Source organism: Protopterus annectens, chromosome 1.part2 (genome assembly GCF_019279795.1).
Source record: "Protopterus annectens isolate FY-2018-M chromosome 1.part2, PAN1.0, whole genome shotgun sequence".
Lineage (NCBI taxonomy): Eukaryota > Metazoa > Chordata > Ceratodontiformes > Protopteridae > Protopterus > Protopterus annectens.
In genome coordinates, this window is record NC_056727.1 from 733,481,453 (window position 1) to 733,509,041 (window position 27,589).

At 47.9% G+C, this 27,589-nt stretch overlaps 1 protein-coding gene across 8 annotated transcripts in view; it reads right to left on the minus strand.

The window, feature by feature from the left end:
* WDR26 (WD repeat domain 26) overlaps positions 1 to 27,589 on the minus strand; it is a 2,773,460-nt gene that overhangs the window by 977,344 nt on the left and 1,768,527 nt on the right. The window lies entirely within an intron of this gene.

Below are 27,589 nucleotides of genomic sequence, written 5' to 3' on the forward strand. Positions count from 1 at the left end.
TACTTGTTGATATACCAGACTACGGACATGTTGTCTGTCTGAATCGCAATAGTCCCTGTAGGAAGAACGTGGTGAAGTGCTTGCAACGCTAGGAGCACCGCCTCATTTCCAGGACATTTATATGCAATGACGTCTCTGTGGGATTCCACGTACCTTGGACAATCTTTCCCGCAGAATGCCCCCACCCGAGGCAAGAAGCGTCCGTGGTCACTGTGGCTCGGGAAATGCAGCGCAAAAGGTCTCCTGCTAGGGGCTCCGGAGAAAGAAGCCACCACAGAAGGGAGTCCCTGCACGCTCTGCTGACCGCAATCGGGCGTTAGAGACGAACAAAGAGGAGACCACTGAACTTGAAGGGTCCATTGAAGAACCCGCATGCAACGGGCATGAATTAGAAGCGGATAGCTGCCGCCATAGAACCTAGGGCCCTCAGGACCGAAGCTGCAGTTGGAGATGGTTGCAGGATTGCTGTCACATGACACCTCAGGCTGGCGATACGGTCTGGGGTGAGGAAGGCTCGCATTGATCTGGTGTCTAGTCTTCCTCCTATGAAATCTATAATTTGAGTTGGATTCAGAAAAGATTTCTCCCAGTTGATCGTGATGCCCAGCCTTGGTGCTAGTTGAAGAAAGTAATCCCTGGCTGAGCACAGAAGATGCCTTGATGATGCCGTCAGGAGCCAGTCGTCCAGGTACGGAAAGACCTGTAATCCCTGGAGCCTCAGGTGGGCCGCTACCACCGCTAACACCTTGGTAAACACCCTGGGGGCTGAGGTGAGACCAAAGGGGAGGACCCTGAACTGATAATGACTGGCTCCCAGCCGGAAGCGAAGAAACCTCCTGGATCGTCTGTCCATCCGAATGTGGTAGTACGCATCCTTGGGGTCTATGGAACACATCCAGTCGTTCTCCCTCAAGAGGGGGAGTATAGATTGCAGGGTGACCATCCGGAACTTTTGCTTGGTTACTGACAGGTTCAACTGGGAAAGTCTAAAATTGGTCTTAAGTCCCCCGTCTTCTTTGGCACCAAAAAGAACCTGGAGTAAAACCCTAATCCGGCTTGATCTGGGGGGACGCTGGATGGCTCTTTTCCTAGCAGCTGCTCGATTTGATAGCTGCCTCCCTTTGGTCGGGTGGAACATCTGGGAGGCTGCGAGATTTGGGAATCTTGAATAGGGGTATTGAATATCCTCTGGATATAAGTCGAAGCACCCAACTGTCTGTTGTTATGGACTCCCAAGAAGTCAGGTGCATCGAAACCGCCCGACTGCCTCCAGAGACGGACAGCCGGGCAACCCTTCAGGGCTGCTGCGGGTGTCTCTGAGAGTAGGGGTCACTGGTCCCAAAATTGCCTGGAGCCCCCTGCCTCTGGCACGACGACCTCCCGTCCTCCTCTGCCACGGAAGGACTGGTTATCCGGAGCAGGTTGGGCCTGCTGGGACTTCGCGAACCACATCTTCTTCTCTCTCTTTTGGTTCTTAGAGAAGGACCCCTGGGGAGCTGAGAAGCGGACTCCGACGGCAGACAGCGTCTTCCGTCCTTTCGCTCTGGACTAATGTCTCGAACAGTCTTGCCAAACAAGGCAGAACCATCGAAAGGGCATTCAAGGTCGCCTTGAAGGGCTCTGCAAAATCACAATGGCGGAGCCAGGCCTGTCGCCTCATGACAAGGCCTGCTCCGCTGGCTCTAGCGGCTCCCTCAGTAGCATGAGACAGCAGCCGCATAGATGTATTGGATACTGACCTGAGAGTGGCCATTCGGTGGAGTAAACCTGTTTATCCTCACTCGAGATGGACTCGGGGAGATGCAGCGTATTCTTTAATCAGATCCCGCTGCATCCTAATGACATGTGCCATGTAGTTCAGCGCTCAAGGAGAAGGTCGCTGAACTAAAAACTCGCTTCCCAATGCGATCCATCGAACGGGACTCCTTGCCCGGAGGATGGACGGAGGGACTCTCCTGGGCCAATTCCTCTTCGTGGCTGCAGCCATCATCATGGCATCTACTGGGGACCCTTACTCCAGTGGGTGCGGTCTGATGGGGAGAAAGAATGCGTCCGGCGCTTAGGGATAGGCTCAATGGTGTCCGGATCCTTCCACGCCCTGATGGATATAAGATCCACCAGGGGTCAAGCAGGAGGGACACCCAAGAGGTAGAAGGGCCCTCGAATGCCTCCAAGAACACAGACTCGTCGAAGAAGCCTTGGGGCAGACCACCCCGATCCTTAACATCTCCATGATGTCTCCAAATGAGACGCCCTCAGGGGTGACCTAGGGAGCCTTCCCTTCATCCAAGTCCGTGTCTTCAGTGACGGACTCAGGGAGTCCATGTGCCTCCTCTTGCACTTACGCTCGAGGTACTTCATCGGGGCTGTCCGAGGAGTACTCTTCAGCAGATGGATGTTCCAAGGGAACCACTTGGGACATCGAGGCGGGCTGTCCCTGGGACCGGCTGGTGGGGCCTGGCCCAACTGCAATGGAGTGCGGGATGGAGCCGTGGCAGGGACCGGGGTCCGGATGTCCTCGACAGTGCCCTTTCCATAACGTTGAAAGCCGAGGGGAGCCAGCTTCTAAGCCCGAGAGCCGACCCCACTCGGATCCGACGCGGATCGGAGTCGGAGCAAACCGCCGGATCCGAGAGACCAGTGTGCTCCGACCTGGACGGAGCCGAAGACACACCAGCTCCCTCGGATCCGAGGCTCGGCCCTCGGCTCGAGAGGTCGGGTCCGGCACCAAGCACTCAAGGGATGGGACGGATCCGAGGTGCGCCGACCTATCGGATCCGACCCACCCCGGATCCAAATCTGCACGGCGCCGAAAGCTCCGAACCCGTGGTATGGGTCGGAGAAGGAGCTAATGGGCGAAAAGGGGTCAAGCCCTCCCGGATGGGGGCTAGGAGCACTCCATTTGCATTTGGGCCTGGATGAATTTCCTCATCATCCGGTCCATATCAGCTTCAGCCATTGAAAAGGTCGATCTAGAGGAGGCCACCAAGCGACCTAGAGAGCCGTCGGTGACCTCCTGGAAGGGCTAGCCTCCTCCTCCTCGGGTCCAGGAGAGAACCAGGGGAGTGGAGCCGAGGAGGAGGAAGGCTAGAAGGCACAGGGAGGCCGCTTAGATGGAGGAGCCAACTAGCAGCTTCGCTCCTCTTGTGGTGCTTCTCCCTGTGCCTCTCCTTCTGTCTCTCCCTAGAAGAATCCTTCCTCCGCAACTTTAAGGGAGGTTGAGTCCCAGCCGGAGGGAGAACTCACAGCAACAGGTTGCTGACTGGAAGGCAGAGGTCCGAAGCAGTATCTGGGGTAAAAGACCCGCCAGCACCAACCGACCTCCGTTCCCTTAAAGCCGGGTTGAACCCTGCACAAATGGTACAACCAGAAGACAGGTGTTCAACCCCAAGCATTTAACGCACTGAGTGTGGCCATCTGCTGGGGACAGCTTATGGCCACACTGCACATTCGAAAAAACAGCCTTAGGGGCTTCAGACATTACACCTAAGGCCTAATACACACACACACAAAACAAACTACGAAAACCCGAGAAAATTAACTAAAGAGGGAGGAAAGCCTTAACCACACACAACACTAACTAGATTAATAACCAAAAAAGAGAATTTGAAAACTTTTCCTGTCAAAAAATCTACACTTATCTCAACCACGCCAGGAGCTCTAGAATTCCGTTGCTTCTTGAAAAGCGGCAAACGAAATCTGGGGTCAGTCAGGGCTTGGCAAGGGGTTATGGGTAAGAGGGAGGAGCTAGGAGCTCGGAGCCTAAGCTTTTGAATTGCCGGCTCGGATCCGAGATCGGATCCGATACCCACAGGTTGCAGACGAATGAAGTCTGCCTACTTCAGATGTACAGTTTTGTACCTACCACAAATGTAGATATGTTCGAGTGTAGACACTGCTGCAGTCATTACACTTGGGTTATCCTGCCGTCAGGCGGTTCCCCAGTCGGCCTGAGTTCCAAAGTCTTGGTCCGGTGTCTGTTGCTGTCGCCTCCTCCCCGACGTCAGTGTGGCAGGGATATAGAAGATGCAGCCGACACCATTTTCTTCAGTTTTTCTTGCCCCAGATGTCAGGTGACACTAAATAGGTATGCAATTCAAATTGCTAATAAAACATACATAATAAAAGCAAACAACAACTTTCAGCTACCAGCAAATACTCCCCATAGGTAGTAAAGGGTAGAAGACATAGGTATGTACCAGCAAGTAAGAGGGGAAGGAGGGAGGGTAACCTGGACTGCAGCAGTGTATACACTCTATAACATTTACATTTATGGTTTCACTGCTGCAGTCATTACACTTGGGTAGAATTCCAAAGCTGAGGTTGGGTGGCTGGTTCTATAAGGCATTAGGGGTGGCTATAAGGCCCTGCAGTAGCGAAGCCAGCTCTGGATTTAGAGTGTAGAGGCAGATGGTAATGCTTGGTGACGGTATGCACAGAACTCCAAGTTGCTGCTTCCAAAATATCCTTGGTAGGTACTCCTCTGAGGTAGGCAGTTGAAGTGGCTGTTGCCCTAGTGGAGTGAGATCTAATGCTGCTAGGTACAGGTTTCCCATGGTGTGTATAGCAGAAACGTATACAATGTCCCATCCATTTTGAAATAGTCTGTTTTGAAATGGCTTTTCCCTGTGCTCCTGCAGCATATGCTACCAATAATTGCTCAGATTTCCTGAAAGCTTTGGTTTTGTCCAAATAAAAGCGTAACTGCCTGTGAATATCCAAGGAATGCAGTAGTCTCTCCCCTTTATTCTGTGGTTTTGGAGAAAAAGTTGGCAAATGGATAGTTTGGTTTAGAGCCACACTGGATACCACCTTTGGCATAAACGTAGGGTTAGTTCTTAAAGACACCCTGTCCTGGTGGAAAATGAGGAACGGTTCCACTGCCATTAGTGCCTGTAATTCTGAAACTCTTCGTGCTGATGTTATTGCCAGGAGTAGAGCAGTTTTCCAAGAGATATATTTTAATTCTGCTGTGTTAGCTGGCTCAAAAGGAGGTAAAGTCAATTTTTCCAAAACAAAGTTGAGGTCCCAAGTTGGAGTAGGTGCTCTACTGGGCGGTCTTATGTTTTTAGCCCCTATGAGGTACTGTCTTAGCAAAGGATTAGAGAAAATTGGTGGATCCGTGTTGTAATGAGCAGAGATGGCAGAGGCGTGGATCTTCATGGATGAGGAGGAGAGTCCTTTGTCCAGCATCTCAGTTAAATATTGTAGTATCTGAGGAATGTTTGGAACATGAAGGTCAAGGCTGTGTGCTTGGTTCAAGGCACAGAATCTCTTCCATTTATCCGAATAGGCTTTCCTGGTACTAGGCCTTCTGGCCTCCAGAATGACATCCATAACAGCTTTGGAGAGCGGCATTGCCTGCTTGACGAAGGAATCTTCCATGCAGCTAGGTTTAAGGTCTTTAGCTGGCTGTTTAGTATCCGATTGTTGTGCTGAGTCAGCAGATGTGGGATTTGAGGCAAAAATCCAGGGTGGTCCTTGTGCTAAGTTCTTTAAGACTGGGCATCAGTGCTGGCGTGGCCAGTCTGCTGCAATCAGGATCATCTTTGGCTCTTCTTGCCTGGCTTTTATGAGTACCTTTGGCAGGAGAGGTAGTGGTCGGAAAGCGTATACTTGTAGGTTTTTCCAGCTGAATGAGAGGGCATCCACTTTCCATGCTTGTGGATGGGAACTCCTTGTGCACAATTTCTGTAGCTGGCAGTTCATTGGGGATGCAAACAGATCTAATGTCCGGGCTCCACCATTTCTGTGTTATCATTCTGAATACCTGTGGATTCAATTCCCATTAGTGGGGATCCATGATGTTTCTGCTTAAGTCATCTGCCAGTGTGTTTCTCTCTCCTGGCAGGAATTGTGCTTGCAGATGAACTTGATAGTTTAGAGCTGTGTTCCACAAGGTCATGGCTTGCCTGCAGAGGGGGTAGGAGTGAGTGCCCCCTTGCTTGTTTATGTACCACATAACTGTAGTGTTGTCTGTCTTTAGCAGTAGTTGTCCTGGATGCAGCAGGTCCTTGAAAGCTATAAGTGCATTTTGTACAGCTAGCATCTCTTTTTGATTGATGTGAAGATGTCTTTGTTTTGCGGGCCACTTGCCCTGAATACAGTTGCCTGCCATGTGTGCTCCCCAGGCGTAATCCGATGCATCTGTTGTCAGTGTTTGCCTGGCTGTGGGTTGAGTAAAAGGCTGTCTCTTGTTGAGGTGACAAGCTTGAGCCCACCACTGAAACTCCTGTTGAAGGCAAGGAATTAGTGGTATAACAGTTTCCAAACGTTGACAGTGTTGAGACCATACATTCTTTAGGTACCATTGTAGTTTCCTCATATGCAGTCTGGCATATAGAATTAGTAGTATGCAAGATGCCATGTAACCCAAGACCTGCAGAAATTTTCTTGCAGGGAGCTGAGTCTTTGTTGCCATCAATTGAAAGTATTGAGTCAGTTGTCCTTGCTTGTCTGGCGTGAGATGAGCCATCTGGGCTGTTGTGTTCAAGCTGGCACCCAGGAATATTATCTCTTGTGAGGGCACTAGTTTTGATTTATTTTAGTTTACTGTGTACCCCAGGCAACTTAACTTTTTTACAAACGCCAGATGCTTTAGAAGAATGTCCTTGCTCTCTGCTTGAATCAGGCAGTCGTCCAGGTATGGATAAATTTTAATTCCTTTCTGTCTGCAAAATGAAATTACTGGTGCCAGGCACTTTGTGAAGACCCTCGGCGCAGTAGATAAGCCAAAGGGCAGTGCAGAGAATTGATAATGCATTGAACCAGCTATGAATATGAGGTATCTTCTGCAGTTTTGTCTGATAGGGACATGCAGGTATGCCTCCTTGAGGTCTAATGTCACGAGCCAAACTTTCTTGCCCAGCATGGGAAGAAGCTGCTGTAATGTCAATATTTTGAATTTCAGAAATCCAGGTAAGTGTTTAAAGAAGAAAGATCCAGAATGGGCCTCCAGGCTTTGTCCTTCCTGTGAACTAGAAAGAGTCTTGAGTAAAATCCTTGTCCTTGCTCCTGTGGTGGTACCTTTTGAATAGCTCTCATATCCACGAGTGCTGTAATTTGTTTTTGAGCCTCTGCCCATTGATTTGGTGGCAGATTTGGCATTCCTTTTAACCTTGGCAGTGTGTGAAAGTGGAACCTGTAACCTTGAGATACAATGTTGAGAACCCATTTGTCTTTGGTGATCATATGCCAATTGTGATAAAAAAGTGCCAGTTTTCCTCCCAAGGGGGCTGCCAAGACAGAGTTGTTTGGCAGCTGTAGCGGGAAGTCATTGGAGCTGCTTTTAATATGGTTGAGGCCTGTCTTCCCCTTCTTTCTGGCGGTTGGGGCCTGTCTTCCCCTTCTTTCTGGCCTGATGCAACCCATTGTCGAGGCCTGTAAGGATCTTGTGGTTGACCTCTACCTCTTGGAAGTCTGTATCGGCCCCTTTGAGGTCTGTCTAACTGGAAAGGACCAATTCTTAGTTGGCCAATTTCTGCTAAATCTAGGAGGCTGAACCTGTAAGAAATCTTTCACCGTTTGCATAGATTTTGCCTTATCCTCCATTTTCTTTAATACCTCTTCTGCCTTAACTCCAAACAACACATCCTGCTGCAAAGGTGCATCCAATAATTTTGCTTTAACATGGTCTGGTAACGTATGTCCTTTTAACCAAGCATGTCTTCTAATGGCAGAGCTTGTAACGGCTGCTCTAAAGGAGGCTTCTAGAGAGTCAAAACCACATTGCAAAGTATGTTTTCCCACCTGTTCAGCTGCATGCAATAAATCCTGCATTTCTTTAAAAGTAGGAGGATCTGAATCTGGAAGCATTTTTTGTTTCAACTGAGACAGTAGAAATTGCTGATATTTTAGCATGTGAAACTGGCAATTTAAGGCTCTCGTTCCTAAAGTTGCAGACATATATACTTTCTTTCCCCATCTGTCTAATGCTCTGGAATCTGTCAGAGGGAACTGGATTCTTGGCTGATGAGGCCTTAACCCCTTTGGGTCCCTGGGAGATAGTTTCAGGGTCAGCAACAGAGCTTTTGTACAGAAATTTGTGAGAGTCAGGGACTCTGTAGTATCTGTCAGTTTTAACTGGGGCTGGAGGTAAGGAATCAGGATTTAGGCTGGATTCAGTATACACATCATCCACAATATCTAACAATGGTGGAATAGCAAGGGGTCTGTGCTGAGGTAATAAAAGGAAGTCTCTGAGCCTTTTCTTGGATTCTGAGTAATCCTGGCCTTCCCAATGGAAATGCTCCCTCATGGTATGCAAGGTTTCCCCAAAGGAGTAATCCTCAGGTGGAGCGGCTGATGGAATGGACTCCTCAGCATCAGAATCCTCACAAGGGGGTAAAGAATATCCTAAGTCTGAGGATGAATCTGAAGAGATGGACACCTGGTCGGATGAGCCATAGTCTGCATACTGTCTAGGCCTTTTATCAGGTGGGGGATGGGACCCCCTGATCAGAGTTATTAGGGCTTCGGCCATCTTGAGCATTTGTTTTTTGGGCATGGAGGCCTGTCCTGCAGAATGCTGTATTTGTTTCTTTGATTTTAAAGCTGGATTAGACTTAGCAGAGGGTTTAATGCTTAACTGTGTAGGTCTGAAAACACCCTCTGAAGCTGCAGGTAGCTCAGCTACTCCGGATCCCCTCTGAAGGGTTAGTTTCGGTAGGCTGAATAACTTGCACGTCCAAAGGCCCAGCCATCTCCACGTGGGAGTCCGAGGTGGCCTGTGGTTCTACAGAAGCAGTCGTCAGGGGCTGCGAAGGTGCCTCGCTGAAAACCGGAGAACCGGCGACTGGCCTAGAAGAGGCTTAGTAGTCAGTTTTTGGCCTCGGATGCCTATCCTTGTCTTTGCGCTTTTTATGTATTCCGGTCGTCGGTAGTTCCGATGGCATGGTAGAATTAATGTCGGGCAAAATCAAACAGACGTTTAATAGTGCATTTGTTAAACCTAGCACAAAACCGACAACCAATGACGTCGTGGTCTGGGCCTAGGCATGGGATACAATATGAATGGAAATCCTTATGAGGTATTTGCTTCCCACAAGAAATACAGTTATTAACTTTTACTGACATCGGTCTGAGGCAAGAAAAAGTTTCCCCAACAGGGTACTTAGCTTTGTAGAAGACTTTGGTTCTGGATTCGGAATGAAAATCTCAGGAGACGGCCGACCGGCACTTGCAAACTGCTTTTGCTTCGGGCACCGCGCGGCAAGAAAGACTGAAGAAAATGGCGTCAGCTGCATCTTAAATACCCCTGCCACACTGATGTCAGGGAGGAGGCGAGAGCAACTGATGCCGGACCAAGACTTTGGAACTCAGGCCGACAAGGGAACCGCCTGACGGCAGGATAACCCCAAGTGTAATGACTGCAGCAATGTAACATGATGGCCATATGGGTCAGATTTTCTGAAGGGCTTGGTCCTATCAAGGCAGAATCTGAGCTGTCTGTGCACGTCCAAGGAGTGCAGGATCCTTTACCCTTTATTTTGAGGATTAGGGAAGAAAGCTGGCAAATGGATGGATTGGTTGAGAGCCACAACGGACACCACTTTAGGCATAAAAGAAGGGTTAGTCCTGAGGGAAACCCTGTCAGCATGAAAAATAATGAAGGTTCCACAGCCATAAGTGCTTGTAGCTCAGACACTCTTCTAGCTGAAGTGATGGCCAGAAGCAAGGCTGTTTCCAGAGAGAGGAATATGAAGTCAGCTGACGCAGCAGGTTTGAAGTGGGGAAGTGTGAGCTTTTCCAGTACAAAGTTAAGGTCCCAAACAGGGGTGGGTGCTCTCCTTGGTGGCCTTAAGTTGTTTGCCCCTCTCAGGAACTGTTTGATAAGAGGGTGCGAGAAGAGAGGTGGGGCTCAGTGTTGTAATGAGCCGAAATGGCTGAGGCATGTATCCTAATGGAGGAGAAGGACAGGCCATTGTGGAGTACATCTGCTAAGTAATCCATGATTAGTGGCAGGGAGGGCAGAGTTGAGTCCTCTCCTTTAGATTGACTCCAGGAGCAGAACCTTTTCCACTTATCAGCATAGGATTTTCTTGTACTGGATCTTCTGGCTTCAAGAATGACATCCAGCACCTGCTTGCTTAGGGTTGCTGGAGGAGAAATCAAGGTATAAGCCATCTGCAAGATTTAGGGTTTGCAGTTGTGGATGCAAAATATGCCCCTGCTGCTGAGAGAGCAGGGTTGGGTTCTGGTGTAGGTGGCACCGGTGACAGGCTGTGCAGGAGTGGGTACCAGGGCTGGCGTGGCCAGTCCCGGGCAATCAGAATTGTCCTTGGTCTGTCCTGTCTTATCTTGAGTAATACTCTTGAGAGAAGTGGCAGAGGGGGAAAGGCACAGACTGAGAGATTTACCCACTGAAAAGATGGGGCCTCCACTTTCCAGGCCCTGCTGTGAGGATTCCTGGTGCAGAATTTGCTGGGCTGGTGGCTGTAGGGGGTGGCAGAAAGATCCACTTCTGGGGCCCCCCATTTCTGAATCAGAAGGTTGAACTGTGTTGGGCTCCAATTGCCACTCATATGGGTCTAGATGATTTCTGCTCAAGTCGTCTGCCAGTGAGTTTTGTTTGCCTGGCAGGAACTGAGCTTGCAGATGGACTTGCATGTCCAAGGCCGTGTGCCACAGGACCATTGCTAACCTGCAGAATGGGTAGGAGTGGGTTCCCCCCTACTTGTTGATGTACCACATAATTGTGGTGTTGTCTGTTTTTATTAGCAGCTGTCCTGGAAAGAGGAGGGATCTGAAAGCGGTCAGGGCATTCTGTACAGCTAGCATCTCTTTTTGGTTGATTTGCAGATGAATTTGATTTGGGCTCCAGTGGCCCTGAATCTATTTGCCATCCATGTGTGCTCCACAGGAGTAGTCTGATGCATCTGTGGTTAGGGTCTGGGTGGCGTGGGGTTGAGAAAAGGGAAGTCCCTAGTTGTGGTTGCATGCTTCTGCCCACCAAAGGAACTCTGTCCTTAGACAGGCTATGATAGGAATAAGAAGTTATGTACCTACCATAACGTTCCATTTTAGTTGTCTTCTCTCGCCTTCTTTCTTGCTTGATGGGTTCGGAGCCGATCCTCGGCTCCGACTCGGCACTTGCTAAGCTCGAGAGTCACTTTTACCAGCTCGAGGGAGCCCCATATCCCATGATGCAAGGCGGTAAGTACCCAGATCTCGTTTGATGACAAAGGGCAATAGCACCAAGCATAAATACTTCCCAAAGGAAGAAAGAAAGCCTACAGGATGAAAGAAGGACCAGTTCTGAATGGTCTTCAGCATAACAATCTCTTGTAGAAAGGTCTGTCCAGGCCTGGGGGAAGGAGGGAGGGTCGCAAGAAAGAAGGCGAGAAGACAACTAACATGGAACGTTATGGTAGGTACATAACTTCTTAATGTTAAGTTGTCAATCTCGCCTTCATTCTTGTTTGATGGGACCGCGTCCCTAGCACCTCTATCCTAGGTGGTTCAACGGAACAGACTGTTGAGGACTGTAGAGCCAAAACTGGCTCTGTCCCTGGAGGCCAAGTCCAATTTGTAATGGGAAACAAAAGTATGAGGAGTGGCCCAAGTGGCCGCTGCACAAATAGTGTCTAAAGGAAGTCTAGCTTGAAAGGCTGTAGAAGTAGCTAAGCTCCTAGTTGAATGTGCTTTAGGCTTTGAGCACAGCTGTTTTCCCCTGAGCAGATAAATTTCAGAGATGACAGAAGAAAGCCATCTAGATAAAGTCACTTTAGAGACAGGAAGGCCTTTCCTGTTATCCGCATAGGAAACAAAGAGTTGATCGGATTTCCTAAATTGTTTAGTTCTGTCCAAATAATATCTGAGTTGGCGGTGGACATCAAGATAATGTAATTTTTGTTCCGATCTGTTTGAATAGTTTGGAAAAATACAGGAGATCAATGGATTGATTCAAATTAGCCTTTGAGGCGACCTTAGGCAAAAAGGTCGGATTAGTTCTCAATGATACTCTGTCCTTGTGAAAGACCAAATAGGGGGGTCGAACCGAAAGAGCATGAAGTTCAGACACCCTCCTGGCGATGTAATAGCTACTAGGAATAATGTTTTCCAAGAAAGAAATTTTAGGGAGCAAGAAACAGTTGGCTCGAAGGGGGGAAGAATCAAGGATGTCAGCACTAAATTTAGATCCCATTGAGGAGGAGGATTCCTGATTGGAGGCTTTAGCAGGAAAATTCCTTTCAAGAAGGCTTTACAAAGCCTATGGGACATGATATTGTGATCTGCGATCCCGACATGAAAGTTCGAGATAGCAGCCAGTTGAACTCTAACTGTGGAAGAAGAGGAGCCTGCATGAAAAATCTCCGCTAAGAAGTCCAAACCTGCCTGAACTGGGGCAGTGAAGGGATCGATATTCTTGGCTTTAGCCCAATAAGAGAAACGTTTCCATTTGCTTGTATAAATCCTCCTGGTAGAGGATTTTAATGAACTACTAGGATGTCTCTAACAGGGTTAGAGATCATAGGAAGCCTGGCTAAGGAAGGAAGTGGAGCAACCATGCTGTGAGGTTGAGAGAGGGGATAGACCGGTGCAGCTGACCGGATTGGTGAATCAGAAGATCTGGCACTGGGTCCAGATGCCACGGCTGCACCAAAAGGTGACGATGGAGGAACGGAAACCAAATTTGTCGAGGCCAATAAGGAGCAATGAGAATCATTTTGGCTCTCAAAACGGTAGCTTTCTGGATAACTTGAGGGATTAGAGGAAAAGGAGGAAAAGCATAAAGAAGTCCCTGGGGCCAATCCTGGGTCAGAGCATCTCTGGTGGGATGGCCTGACAGAGGGAAAAGAGAGAAGAAGTCTGGGCATTTGCTGCTTTGGGGAGTAGCAAAAAGATCGCAACATGGGCGACCCCATTCCAGAAAAATCTCCTCCACTATAGATTGCTTGAGAGACCGCTCGTGAGGCATGAGAATAGCTCTGCTCAATCTGTCCGCTAAAATGTTGGTTTTCCCAGGGATGTGCGTTGCTACCAGAAACCGATGAGAGGAGATCGCCCATTGCCACAGTCTGAGCGCTTCTCGACACAAGGGGTAGGACTTGGTTCCGCCCTGTTTGTTGATATAACAAACTACAGACATGTTGTCTGTGTGGACTGCGATTGTCCCTACAGGAAGAGAGTCGTTGAGGGCTTGCAACGTTAAAAGCACTGCTCTCATCTCTAGGACATTTATGTGCAGGTGGTACTCGAACGGTTGCCACGTCCCATGAACCATCCTGTCCTGATAATGCCCCCCCCCACCCGATCAGGGAGGCATCCGTGGTGACAGTGGCTACCGGGGATGGGGGTACAAAGTGTCTGCCTTGGTGAATCTGGGGAGAAGTGATCCACCAAGCAAGATGATCTTTGCAAATCTGTGTCACCAGAATGTGGTGACGCATTGGAAGTTGTTGGTAAGACCACTGAGTGAACAACATCCACTGGAGAAGGCGCATGTAGAAGCGAGCCAGGGGAAGAAGAGTAATGGCCGCAGCCATGAGACCTAATACTTTTAGAACCATTCTGGCCTGTACCTTCTTGTTGGCTAGAATGATCCTGACATGACTTTGAATGTCTGAAACTCTTTGGTCTGTAAGGGTAGCTGACATCCGAACAGTGTTCAAGTTTGCGCCTATGAAAGTAATAGACTGGCAGGGCAATAAGGATGACTTTTCGAAGTTGATCGAGATGCCCAAATGAGAACAAAGATTTATTGTGTAATCCCTGGCTTGAACAAGCTGATGCCTGGTGGTGGCTGACAGGAGCCAGTCGTCGAAATACGGAAACACCTGGAATCCTTGACGTCTCAGGTGAGCCGTGACCACTGCCATGCATTTGGTGAACACCCTGGGGGCTGTGGTGAGACCAAAGGGCAGGGCTCTGAACTTGGAAATGACTGGACCCCAGCCGAAAGCGGAGAAATCTCCTGGAGCGTCTGTGAATTTTTATGTGATAGTACGCATCCTGAAGATCTATTGAGCACATCCAGTTGTCCCTTCTGCAAGAAGGGTAGAATCGACTGAAGAGTGACCATTCGGAATCTTGTCTTCTTCACAGACTTGTTGAGTCTGCTGAGATCCAATATTGGTCTCCAGTCTCCCATCTTTTTGGGGACCAAAAAGAACCTTGAGTAGATTCCGGGCTCTGAATGATCTGTTGTAACTGACTGAATGGCTCTTTTTTGCAGTAGTTTTGAGACTTCCAACTCTGCAATTTCCCTTAGACCGGGTGGTACGTCTGGGAGGGAATTTGAGGGATAGAAAGGACTTTCCTCGAAAGGAATTATGTAACCCTCGGATATGATCGACTGTACCCATCTGTCTTGAGTGAGAGAACGCCAGGCTTCTGGGTACAGTGATAGTCTTCCCCCGACTGCCTCCAAGGAGGGACAGCCGGGCAACATCTCAGGGATGCTGAAAGGGCTTGTCAGAGAGAGAGACTCTGTTTCCCTGGTTTTGTGGACCCCCTCTGCTTCTAGAGCGGCGTCTGTTGTTGTTACCCCCTCTGCCTCTAGGGGTAAACTGACCACGTGAATCCGGCGTGACTCCTTGGGATTTGCCGAACCACATTTTGCCACCCTTCTGTCCTTTGGGATAAGGTCTAGAAGGGGTGCAAAAACGGACTCACGGCAGAAAGAGTTTTGCCGTCCTGCTCACACCTCGTCAACGTTTCCTTCACTTGAGGGCCAAACAAAGCTGACCCATCAAAGGGAGAGTTTGTGAAGGACGCCTTAAAGGGATCTGCAAAATTACATAGTCACATCCAGGCTTGGCGTCTAAGAGCCACACCTGTACCTGACCCTACTACTCCATCAGCAGCATATGATATAAGCCGCATGGAGGAGTTTGCAATGGAGTTAAGGGTTCCTAGCTGCAAGCAATTTTTTCCTGAGCCCCGCAGCTGTAGGATCCTGCACAACTTCACCTAGCTCCTTAAGGATATCCCTTTGGAGTCTGGTGAAGTGACAAAGATAGTTCAGCGAACGCATAGCAAAGGTCGCTGAAGAAAACATCCGCTTACCATAACTATCCATGGTCCTAGAGTCCTTATTAGGAGGATGGACAGGTACGGAAGGATCTGCAAGTTCCTTCTTGGTGGCAGCCGCCACCACCATGGCATCAGCGGGGACACCTTTTGTAAGGAATTGCTTGTCCGACGGGCAGTAATAAATTTAGAAGGCCTCCTAGGGACAGGCTCTACAGAGTCAGGAGCAGTCCACGCCTTCGAGCAATAACCTGCATAAGGGGTCGAAGGCGGAGACACCCAGGAGGTGGAGGGCCGAGATCCAAACGCCTCCAGGTATACTGACTCATCCTCAGAGGGATTGTTGGTGGGCCAGTTTCCCCTCTGTCTAAGGAGTTCTAGGATGTCTGAGAAAGAGACATCCTCAGAGGGGGATCTTGGGGATCCCTCTGACTCATCTAAGTCAGTATCCAGTGATAGACTCGGGAGTCTACGTGTTTCCTCTTACAAGTCCTCTTCCATGGAGGATCACCCGACAAATCAGGAGAATCCTCAGAAGAGGGGATATTCCCAGTGGGGAAACCTGAGGCGGAGGATCTCTGGGTCCGGGAGCAAGAGAAGTGGCAGAGATGTCAACAGGCACTATAGAGGGAGGAGCTAAGGGAACAGACTGCTGGCTGAGTCCAGAGGCCAGCACACTCTTCATCACCTCAAGGCTCCTCCCAGGGAGGTCCGAGAGAACCCGCTCAAGAGCTAGGAACTCCAGGACCCACGAAAGGAAGGCTCCGAGGCAGATGTCGGAGCCGAGCTCACCAAGGCCGAGGCTCCAAGGAAGAGCGGGTCGGACAAGGGTCCGATGCCACTCACCCTCGGAGGAGACCAGGAAGCCCGCCACCGAATCCCTCTAAGGAAGGTCTCAAGAGGAGATAAGAGTAGAGGCTGAAGGAGCAGAAGGGGTATCTGTCCCTCAGCCGTAGCAGAAACTATTCCCGAAGACTCCAACTCCAAACTCTGGGGTAGAGTGGAAGGAGGAACTGCAATGGGTGTGGACTAATAGTCGCCTGCTGAGACGGACTATGTAGCATTTGGGCCAGTGCCTGTGACTTTAGTAGTCTACTGACCACTCTCCAAATCATGGTCAGAAAGCCTGGATGACCTTGAAGATCGGCTCGATGGCTCTGCTCCGAGGAGAGGCGAGCCGAAGTATCGGCTCCAAGGAAGGGGACCTAGACCTCTTCCTCGAAGGAACCATCGGAGCCGATGAAACTACTGAAACTGTTGGAGCCGACAACTTATCGGCACCGACAGGTAGCTTCGTATCGGCTCCAGTCGGAGCCGATACGCCATAAATGTAAGGTGTCGGAGCCGATTGGAGCCGACACCGATGCCTGCCACATGGTGGTCGGAACCGATCGAGCCGACAAAGTGGTCGAACCAGAGTCGGCACCGATAGCCATCGGTGCCGAAGGTTTAGGTAACCAGAATCGGCTCCAGCCGGAGCCGATCTCGACTCTGAATGAGTCGGAGCCAAGGCCACAGGCTTGGACACAGAAGCCTGGGCCTTGGAAGACTTAGAAGTCTTAGATGGGGCCGACTTAGCCAGAGAGACCTCCGCAAGAAGGCCCCTCAAAATCAATTTATTTCTTCTTTCCTGCAGGACTCTCTGGCTAAAAGAATGACATATAGCACAGGAGTCCTGCAGGTGAAGAGGCCCCAGACAGTACAGGCAAGAAGTGTGACCGTCTGTCAGAGACATCTTCTGACAGCACGAGTCACACTTCTTAAAGCCTGAGACCCTTTCTTTAGACATGGTGTAAAAAACACACACCAGTCCAAGAAATTAAATTAAATATACCAAAAGGTATCACTAACAGACACACACACACACCCTAACAGGGGGGGGATGGGATGGGTTTTAGTCTGACTAAAAGTTTTAAGGAGACAGGGAAATTTTCTGTCAGAAAGGAATTAAAACTAAGTTAAAACTAATAATTTAAGTTTTTTTTGTAAAAAGGGGCTAAAATAGTAAAGTAATAATTCACTTACCAGGAGCTGGTAAAAGGAGGACCTCATCAGCGAAGCGGCAAACGAGATCTGGGTACTTACCGCCTTGCATCATGGGATATGGGGCTGCCTCGAGCTGTTAAAAGTGACTCTCGAGCTTAGCAAGTGCCGAGTCGGAGCCGAGGATCGGCTCCGAACCCATCAAGCAAGAATGAAGGCGAAATTGACAACTTAACATTGACTGTTTCAAGGTCCTGAGAATGTTGGCACCAAAGACTTTTTAAGTACCACTGAAGTTTCCTCATATGCAGTCTTGCATATGGAATTAGCAGTACACATGAGGCCATGAACGCTAGGGCCTGCAGTATTTTTCTTGCAGATAGCTGGGTTCTGGTGGCCATTTGTTTGAAGTAGGCTGTCAGACTTGTTTTTATGAAGTGAGGAATGCCATCTGGGATGTTGTGTCAAAGCTTCCTCCCAGGAAAACAATTTTTTGAATGGGTACAAGTTTTGATTTTTTTCGTTGATGCTGTACCCCAGAGGAGAGAAGGTGTTTCATAAATGTCAGGTGCTGCAAAGTACAGTTTTGTACCTACCATAAATGTAGATGTCCGAACTGGATAGCATCTGCAGTCATAACAAGAGGGTTGTCCTGTCGTCAGGCAGCCCTGCAGTCGGCCGGATTCCAAAGTCCGGGTCCGGCTTCGGCTGATGTCGCACTCCATCCGACGTCATCTCTGTTGGTCTTGGTAAAAGCATCAGCCGACGCCATTTTCCTCAGTGTTTCTTGCCCCAGATGCCAGTAGCCCTCTTGCAGGCTAAAATTTGGATAGATGCCAATGTTTCCAAATAGATAGAGGTAAACACAACAATAAGCATATATGTACATATATACAAACAAATACACCATAAAGACTCCCCAACAGCTAGCTATTAGGAGGGTAAACACCCTAGGAGTACCACAGAGGGGAAGGAGGGAGGGTAATCCTGACTGCAGATGCTATCCAGTTCGGACATCTACATTTATGGTAGGTACAAAACTGTACTATGTCCTTCATGGATGCCATCTGCAGTCATAACAAGTGGGTAGAATACCATAGCCAACTAGGGTAGGAGGATAAAAGTAGATTATGGTGTGTTTAGGATCCCTTGCAGTACAGCAGTGGCAAACCCTGCTCGGGATCTGGAATATAGAGGCAAATTATAATGCTTGGCAAATGTATGCACGGAGGTCCAAGTAGCCGCCTCAATAATGTCTTTGGTTGCCACTCCTCGTAAGAAGGCTGTGGTAGTGGCTGTTGCCCTTGTAGAATGAGGTCTTATGTTCTGTGGAATTGGTTTTCCATGGAAGGAGTAACAGTATCGTATGCAATTTCCTATCCATTTGGAGATTGTCTGTTTGGAAATAGCTTTTCCTTCCCTTCCTGTTGCATAGGCTACAAAAGTTGGTCAGTCTTTCTGCTATTTTTGTTCTGTCCAAGTAGTAGCGTAGCTGTCTATGTACATCCAAGGTATGCAGTATTCTTTCCCTCTGTTTTGTGGGTTGGGAAAGAAGGTAGGTAGGTGGATTGCCTGGTTTAAAGACACTCTGGATACCACCTTGGGCATAAATGTAGGATTAGTCCTCATGGACACTCTATCTTGGTGGAAGATTAGGAAGGGTTGCACTGCCATTAAGGCCTGTAGTTCTGAAACCCTCCTTGCTGAAGTAATTGCCAGTAGGAAAGCAGTTTTCCATGACAGGTGTTGTAGGTCTGCTGTTGCTGCTGGTTCAAAGGGTGATAGTGTCAACTTTTCTAGCACAAAGTTTAAATCCCAAGCTGGTAATGGTGGTTTCCTTGGAGGTTTTACATTCTTGATTCCTCTGAGGAACTGCCTGAGCAAAGGGTGGAAAAAAACAGGTGGATCAAAGCTGTATTCTGCTGAAATAGCTGATGCATGTATCTTGTTGGAGGAGTAGGACAGGCCTGAATGAAGAAGTTCGCCAGATACTCCAGAATGTTAGGCATATCTATGTTTGACACATCTTTTCCTCTTTCCGTACTCCAAATGACAAACCTTTTCCATTTTCCAGCATAGTTCCTTCTTGTTGAAGGTCTGCGTGCTTCAAGAATAATGTCTTTAACTCTTTGGGAAAGTTCTGGATTAGCTGCTGCTATGTGATGTTCCATGCAGTCAGTTGCAGCGTTTTAGGTTTGGATGTATGATGCTGTAGTTGTTCTGAGTTAACATCAAAGGCATCAGGGTATTGGCCACATATTGTTCGAGACATGCTCTTCAGTAGTGGGTACCAGTGTTGTCTTGGCCAGTTTGGAGCTATCAGGATTATCCTTGGACGTTCTTCCTTGATTTTTAGTAGTACCTTGTGTATCAAAGGAAGAGGTGGGAATGCATATGCTGTTAGGCCTTTCCAGTTGAAGGAGAGTGAGTCCACTTTCCATGCTAGTGGGTGGAATGTCCTTGTGCAGAATTTTTGAGCTGGTGATTGAGAGGTGATGCAAATAGGTCTATCTGTGGCATTCCCCATTTCTTTGAGATGGTCTTGAAGATGTCCGGGTGCAGCTTCCATTCGTGAGCATCCGAAGTGGTTCTGCTTAATATGTCTGCTAGAGTATTGTCTTTCCCCGGTACAAATATTGCCTGTAACTGAATGTTGTAGCTGAGTGCCAGGGTCCACAGCTCCAAGGTCATTCTGCATAGGGGTATGAATGAGTGCCTCCCTGTTTGTTGATGTACCACATGACTGTGGTGTTGTCTGTCCTTATCATCAACTGGCCCTCTGAGAAATGGTTTGAACTTTTGGATTGCCAGTTTTACTGCCAGCATTTCTTTTAGATTGATGTGCAGGTGAAGTTGATCCTGTGTCCACAATCCTTGCACGCATTTGTCCAGCATGTGGGCCCCCATCCTAGGTCTGAAGCGTCTGTTGTGATGGTCTGGCTTGGTTGACATCTGCGAAAGGGTAGGCCTGGGTTTGACTGGCATGCCTGAGCCCACCATAGGAACTCCTGTTTTAAGCATGGAATTAGTGGGATTTCTGTTTCTAGACTGTGTCTGTGTTGGGACCATAAATTCTTTAGGTACCACTGTAGTTTCCTCATATGTAGTCTGGCAAATGGGACCAAGATTATGCATGATGCCATGAAGCCCAAGGTCTGCAGAACTTTTCTTGCTGTTAACTTGTTCAGTTTTGTTAGTGCCAAGAAGTAAAGAGGAAGTTCTTTTGTTTTTCTGTAGTCAGGAATGCCATTTGTTGTACTGTGTCCAATTCGCCCAAGAATGTCCTTGTTTGGGATGGTATCAGCCTTGACTTTTGTAAATTGACTGTGTATCCCAGTCCTTGTAGCAAGTAACTGACCCTTTGTAAATCTGTTGTCAGCTTGCTTTTGTTGTCCCCTTGTAGCAGGCAGTCGTCCAGGTATGGGTAAATTTGAATTCCCTGTAGTCTGCAATGGGCGATTACTGATGCCAGGCATTTTGTGAATACTCTGGGCAGTAGATAAGCCAAAGGGCAATGCTGAGAATTGATAGTGCTCTGATCCTGCAAGAAATCTGAGGTATCTTCTGCAGATTGGTCGAATGGGGACGTGCAGGTATGCCTCCTTGAGATCTAGAGTTAACAGCCAAGACTCCTTGCCCAGCATGGGAAGAAGCTGCTGTAGGGTCAGCATTTTGAATTTTGGGACAATGATGTATGTATTTAAGGTGGACAGGTCGAGAATTGGTCTCCAACTTTTTTCCTTTCTTGGAACTAGGAATAGTCTGGAGTAGAACCCCTTTCCTTGTTCTGCTGTTGGCACTCTTTCCACAGCTCTCATGTTTGCTAACTCCATTATCTGGCGTAGAGCCTCTGTTTTTGATTTGGAGGTAGATTTGGCATTCCTCTTTTGACTGGTAAAGTGTGGAAGTGAAACCGGTAACCTTGATCTATGGTTTGTAAAATCCACTTGTATTTTGTTATGTAGTGCCAGTTCTTTGAAAATAAGGTTAACTTTCCGCCTAGAGGAGCTGCTATTTGTTCCCTGGTAGGCGGATTTAGGATTAAGTCACTGTGGTTGTGCTGATGTAGTGGCAGTGGCTGTGTCTGTGCCTCTGTTGTTACCTTGCCACTGTCGTCCTCTGTAGGCACCTCCTCTGGATTGGTTTCTGCCTCTGGAACGTCTATTCCTGCCCCTTTGAAATTTTGTGGAGTCAGGAAAGGACCAATTTTTGGCAGGCCAGTTCCTGCTAAACCTTGGGGGTTGAACCTGTAAGAAATCTTAACAGTTTGAACAGATTTTGCCTTTTCTTCCATTTTCTTCATAACCTGCTGGGCAGGTGTACCAAACAAACTTGTCTTGTCTATAGGAGCATCTAGCAACTTAGCTTTAACATGATCCGGTAAAGCTTGTTCCTTTAGCCATGCATGCCTTCTTATCACTGTGCCTGTCATGGCTCATCTAAATGAAGCCTCCAGTGCATCATAGCCACATTTTAAGGAATGGTTGCTAACCTGTTGTATGTTATTTACCATCTCTAATACATATTTCTTATCAAGAGATTCATCAGTGGTTAGTTTTTTAGTTAACTGATCAAGCATAAACTCTTGGTATTGTATCAAGTGAAAGTGACAGTATAAAGCTCAAGCAGACAGAGAATCTGAAGTGTAGACCTTTTACCCCATCTGTCTAGTGACCTTGCTTCCCTTTCAGAAGGAATAGGGTTTTTAGCTGTGGTCGCGCTACTGCCTTGGGACCCTGGGATATAGTTTCTGGGTCTGCAAGTGGGGCCTTGTAAAGGTGGTGATGAGTATCTGGCACCCTGTAAAATCTGTCTGGTTTGGCAGGGGCTGGGGTAAAGAATCTGGAGCGGAGCAAACATCATTGAAAGCATCATCCACCACAGAGAGAACAGGAGGTATAGCTAAGGGCCTGTGCTGTGGGAGGTGCAGAAAGGTCCTAAGTCTTTTCTGGAGTCTGAAAATCCTGTTGCTGCCATTGGAACTGTTCTCGCATGGCATGCAAGGTTTCCCCAAAGGAGAATTCTTCTGGTGGGGAAGCAGCTGGAATGGATTCTTCAGCATCAGAATCTTCAAAATTGGAGAAGGGAGCCTCAGGCTGGTCAGTTATGTCTGATTCATCAGCAGAATCATCAGAAGACACTGGCTCAGGGGGCTCTGCCCTAGGTCTCTTCTCTGGGGGCTGAGAGGCCCTGTCTGGGTGAGATTGAGATCCTCTAATTAAAGAAATTAAATCTTCTGCCAAAGAAAGCATTTGAGAACTAGAAGAGGGCCTGGATGTGGGGGGGTTTAACAGGCACTGTTTTAGTAGTCTTGGCTGCTTTAGCCCTGGCGAAGGCCTTAATGGACATGGCAGCTGGAGGCCTAGCAGCACCACATGCTGGGGTAGAGACATCCAAGGGGATGGTGTCTGATAAGTCAACCACCGTAGTGGGTAAAATTTCTGAGGTCGATTCAAGAGTTGTAGCAGGGGCCTCAGTTGTAAGAATAGGTTCATCTGTACTTTGAGCAGTTTTCTCGGTATCAGCCGAAACCGAGACACTCATGATTTGCTTTACCGTGGTTTCGCCGAAACCGCGGACCATGAGTGTCGGTCTTTATCTTTGCGTTTTTGGGGTAGTCGGAGGATCCGACGGCATAATGTACGCAACATCAGAACCGAAAAACTGTTCTGCAAACTCCGACCGGGGCCTAAGCGTTCGTCGGTTGAAAGAGGCACAGGCCGAACAGGCTGCTACGCCGTGGGCTGGGCCTAAACAAGGCAGACAGTAAGAGTGGAAATCTTTATGAGGTATTTGTTTCCCACAGGTTAAACAATTGTTAACTTTTTCTGACATCGGCTGAGGCAAGAAAGAGTCCCCAACGGGGTACTTAGCTTTAGAAGTCTTCGAAGTAGTATTCGGTAGAAGTAATCTCTGGATCCGACCGACCGGCACTTGCGAACAGCTTCTGCTTCGGGCGCCACGCGGCAAGAAAGACTGAGGAAAATGGCGTCGGCTGATGCTTTTATACCCGAAGACCAACAGAGATGACGTCGGATGGAGTGCGACATCAGCCGAAGCCGGACCCGGACTTTGGAATCCGGCCGACTGCAGGGCTGCCTGACGACAGGACAACCCTCTTGTTATGACTGCAGATGCATCCATGAAGGACATCAGCAATTCCTGACTGTCTGCCTGAATCTGGCAGTCGTCCAAGTACGGGTAAATTCGGATATTTCTCTGCCTGCAGTATGCAATGATTGGACCCAAGCATTTTGTGAAAACTCTGGATGCAGTAGATAAGCCAAAGAGAAGTGCAGAGTACTGATAATGCAGAGCTCCTGCCCTGAAAGGTAGATACTTCCTGCATGACTCCCCTATGAGGATGTGCAGATATGCTTCTTTTAAGTCTAGTGTGACTAACCAGGCATCCTTGGCTAGCATAGGAACAAACTGCTGCAGGGTAAGCATTTTGAATTCTGGTATCAGGAAGGTGTTGAGAATTGAAAGATCCAGGATTGGGTGCCAAGAGCTCCTCTTTCCTGGGTACCAGAAAGAGTCTGGAGTAGAATCCTTGACCCCTCTGTTCTACTTGAACCAGCTGAATAGCTTTGATATTGAGCAGGGAATCTACTTGGCTTTGAGCCTCTGCCCACTGGTTTGGAGGAAGGGCTGGAAACCCGCTTGGGGTTGGTAGTGAATGGAAATAAAATTTGTACACCCCTGGGATACAATATTGAGGGCCCACCAGTCCTGCATGATGGACATTACGTTTTTTTGCATAAAGGGTAAGTTTTCCTCCTAGGGGCACAAGCAATTGGGCAGGGCTGGGGAGTGTAGTAAGAAAGTCATTTTGAGTTTTTTTCCGTAAAAAGGTGGCTTACCACTCCCTGCTTTAAGGGGTGGGGGCACTCCATTGCTTAGATCTCTGCATATTCAGACTGTAGTTTGGGTGGTCTGTGTCCCCTGGGTCTGGTTTGAGAAGGCCTGGAGGAGGCTGGAAAGGACCAGTGTTTGGAAGGAAATGCCTACTGAAACTAGGGAGTTGCACTTGTAAGAATTCTTCAACAGTCAGCATATACTTGGCTTTCTCTTCCATCTTTTTAAGGACCTCTCTACTTTGGTGCCAAACAAACTGTCCTTCTTCAAAGGAGCGTCTAGTAACTTTGATTGTACATGGTCTGGCAAGGTCTGCTCCTTGCGCCAAGCATGTCTTCTCAGTACAGAAACAGTGACTTCTGCCCGGCAAGATGCTTCTAGGGCATCAAAGCCACATTGCAAAGTATGTTTGTTGATTTGGCTTGCAGAGTGCATAAGCTCCTGCAATTCTTTCTTTTCTGCACAGTCTGTAAAGGTTGCCACTTTTTGTTTAACAAGTTCCATAATATGTTACTGGTACTTCAGCATGTGAAACTGACCTTCTTACCCCATCTGTCCAAAGCTCTGGAATCCCTGTCCGAAGGGGTGGGATTCTTGGCTGTAGTTGCCTTGATACCTTTAGGCCCCTGGGAAATGATGTCTGGGTCAGCAGTAGAATTCTTGAAAATAAATTTGTGTGTGTCAGGTACTCTGGAGTACCTGTCTGGTTTCCTAGGAGCAGGAGGTAAAGTGTCAGGAGTAAGACTGGATTCCATAAAAACATCAACAACATCCAGGACAGGGGGCACTGCTAAAGGCCTGTGCTGAGGCAGCTCTAGGAATTCCCAGAGTCTCTTTTTGGACTGAGGATAGTCTTGGCATTCCCAGTGGAAATGCTCTCAATGTATGCAAGGTTTCGCCAAAAGAAATATCCTCTGCAGGGGAGGCAAAAGGAATGGACTCCTCTGCATCTGAATCCTCATAAGCAGACAAGGGCATGTCTTCATAATCTGAAATCTCAGAGTCATCGGACTCCTGGTCTGTAAAAGCTGTAGAGGACTGGTCTCTTTTTCTCTTAGCAGGGGAAGGCTGACTCCCCCTAATCAGTGTAATAAGGTCTTTGGCCATTCTAAGCATTTGTTTTTGTGGCATGGGAGCAGGTGCATGTGCTTTGCTCGTCGGTTTTCTAGGCATAGTGCGTACTCTGGGCCAAAGAAACTCGGTAGTTTTGGTTAAAGTAGTTAGTTTGAGTTGAACATCGGTTGAGCGAAGAACTGCCTCAGAAGACGGTGCATGCACAGCAGCTCCAGACCCATCCAAGGCAGATTCATCCGTAGGTTCCATAGTCGAAGAGGAGTCTTGCGGCATACCGGACTCTGAATGGGTCTCGGTAAAGTCATGTGAATCCACTGAAGCGGGCATCAGGGGCTGCGAAAGGGCTTAACTGAGTACCGGCAGGCTGGTGACTAGCTTAATGGAAGCGTTGGCGGCAGCTTTAGACCTATGCAGTACTGTCTCTGTCTTTAACTTTACATTTTTTTTGGAAAAATCGGTAGTCTGATGGCTTAACAAAGCCATTTCAGAACACGGAGATAGAGCGCGAAAGAATTTAATGACAAAGAGAGCCCGACGAATGGTTTGGACGTTGAACAAGGCACAAAACCGACAGCAAAGGTAGATCGTGGTCTGGGATGCAGTAAGAATGAAAATCTCTAGGAGGTATTTGCTTTCCACAGGCAAGACAAATGTTAACTATTTCTGACATCGGACAGAGCAAGTAAAAAGGATCCCCAACGGGGTACTTAGGTTTAGAAAACTTCAGGATTATTCAATTCGTAAACGAAAATTCAAGTAGTGGCCGACCGGCCCCTTGCAAACTGCTTTTCTGCTTCGGGCTCCTTGGCAAGAAAAACTGATGTAATGGCATCGGCTGCCTGTTATTACACCCCTGATGACCGTCCTGGAGCGACAGCATCAGACGCAGAAATATTAAGTCTTTGGTATTTGGGCCGACTGAGGGCTACCTGCAGGCAGATAAACCCAAGTGTAATGACTGCAACAGTGCAACACAAAGAACATCTGGTAATGATTGGCCCCTAGTTGAAAGCACAACAATCTTCTGCACTTCAAGGCAATTATTATGTGTTGTAGGTGTACTGAAGTTCTACTGAGCACATCCAGGCATTTGCTTTGACATGTGGCAAAATCAATGAAACAGCGACCATTCTGAAATGAGTCTTTTTATGTACTGATCGAGGCAGCTGAGAACTAAAACTGGCCGGAAGTCCTTGATCTTCTTTGGAAAAAAAAGAATCTTGAATAGATTCCTGCTCTCCTTTGGTCTGGTGGAAACTCCTTGATGACTCTTTCTGGAAGGATACGAGAGATGACCTGGATAGTCACTTACATTTGGTGGGGTGGCACCTGGGGGACGTACAGCTTTTTGGGTTGCTGTTTTTGTAAAAATGTTATATTATAGTCTTTGGATATCCATGCAGTAGGATGTAAAGATATATGCCCCAGACTGCACCCACAGTTGGAGAGTCAGGCAAATCTTCAGATGGTGCCATCACCCAGAAAAAAGGTTCCCCATACCCAATTTTGAGGCTTCTAGGACCATGACATCGGAAATCATTAAAGGATCCACCCTCTGCTGCAACCATCCTATAGTGAGCTGTAATCAAGCCGATGGCACTGGGGCTTTGTAAACCAAAGGGATGTGGACAGTCTAATCCCTGCTGAATGGTCTTAGAAGCTTCGCAAATCTGACTCCTGTGACAGTATCTCTCATCTTGTTTGCATCTTGCATGTTTCTCCTTTATCACAGGATCAAAATGTAAGGATCCAACAAAGGGTGCACTAGTAAAAGATGCCTTAAAGTGGTCCACAAAAATCACACAGACTGAGCCAGGTGTGACATCTCAAGAGTTATTCCATTGCCTGCTGCCTAGCTGCCAACTCAGCACATTATGGTACAGACACACGGTACTGGCGTAAATCTGCAGCTGCTTAGTTGACTGTGTGACAGACTAAGACAGAAAATCCACAACTTGTTTTGCTATATGCCTTTGGAAATCACTTCTAAGATAAATTTATCCAAATCAAGGCAAAGATTCCAGAGGTGTAAGCATGCTTTCCAAATATGGACAATAGCCCTGGACTCCTTAGTAAGGAAAGAACAAAGGACTCAGTTCCTTCTTGGTAGCAGTTGCATCAATCACCGAATCCAGCAGAGCAGCGGACCCAAACTACAGAGCTGCACAAACTTTTAGGCTGGAAGTGAAACAAAAAAGTGAATGTGTGTGTGTGCTTACATTTCTGTCTGCATGCATGAGTGAATGTGTGCACAAAAGCAGAATGTGTGTGTGTGTGTGTGTGTGTGTGTGTGTGTGTGTGTGTGTGTGTGTGTGTGTGTGTGTGAAATCAGAAGAAACTGTGTATGTGTGTGAGACAGTGAGATCGATGCAGCCATTTTACACACACTAAGCAGTGCTTTTGCTGTTTAGTGAGTGTAAAATAAAAATAAATAAATAAAACTGTGATTGTGTGTGAAAGTGAATGACTGCATGAAAGCTGAATAGAGTGTGTGTGTGTGTGTGTGTGTGTGTGTGTGTGTGTGTGTGTGTGTGTGTGTGTGTGTGTGTGTGAGAGAGAGAGAGAAAGTGCACGCGTGAGAGACAGAGTGAGGGCTATTCCCTGGCAGCAGCAGTACCAATTAAGAGGTTTTCTTAACTCTCGACCATACCTCTCAACCTCTCACACAATAAACCTGGAAAGAGAGACAAATAATAGGGAC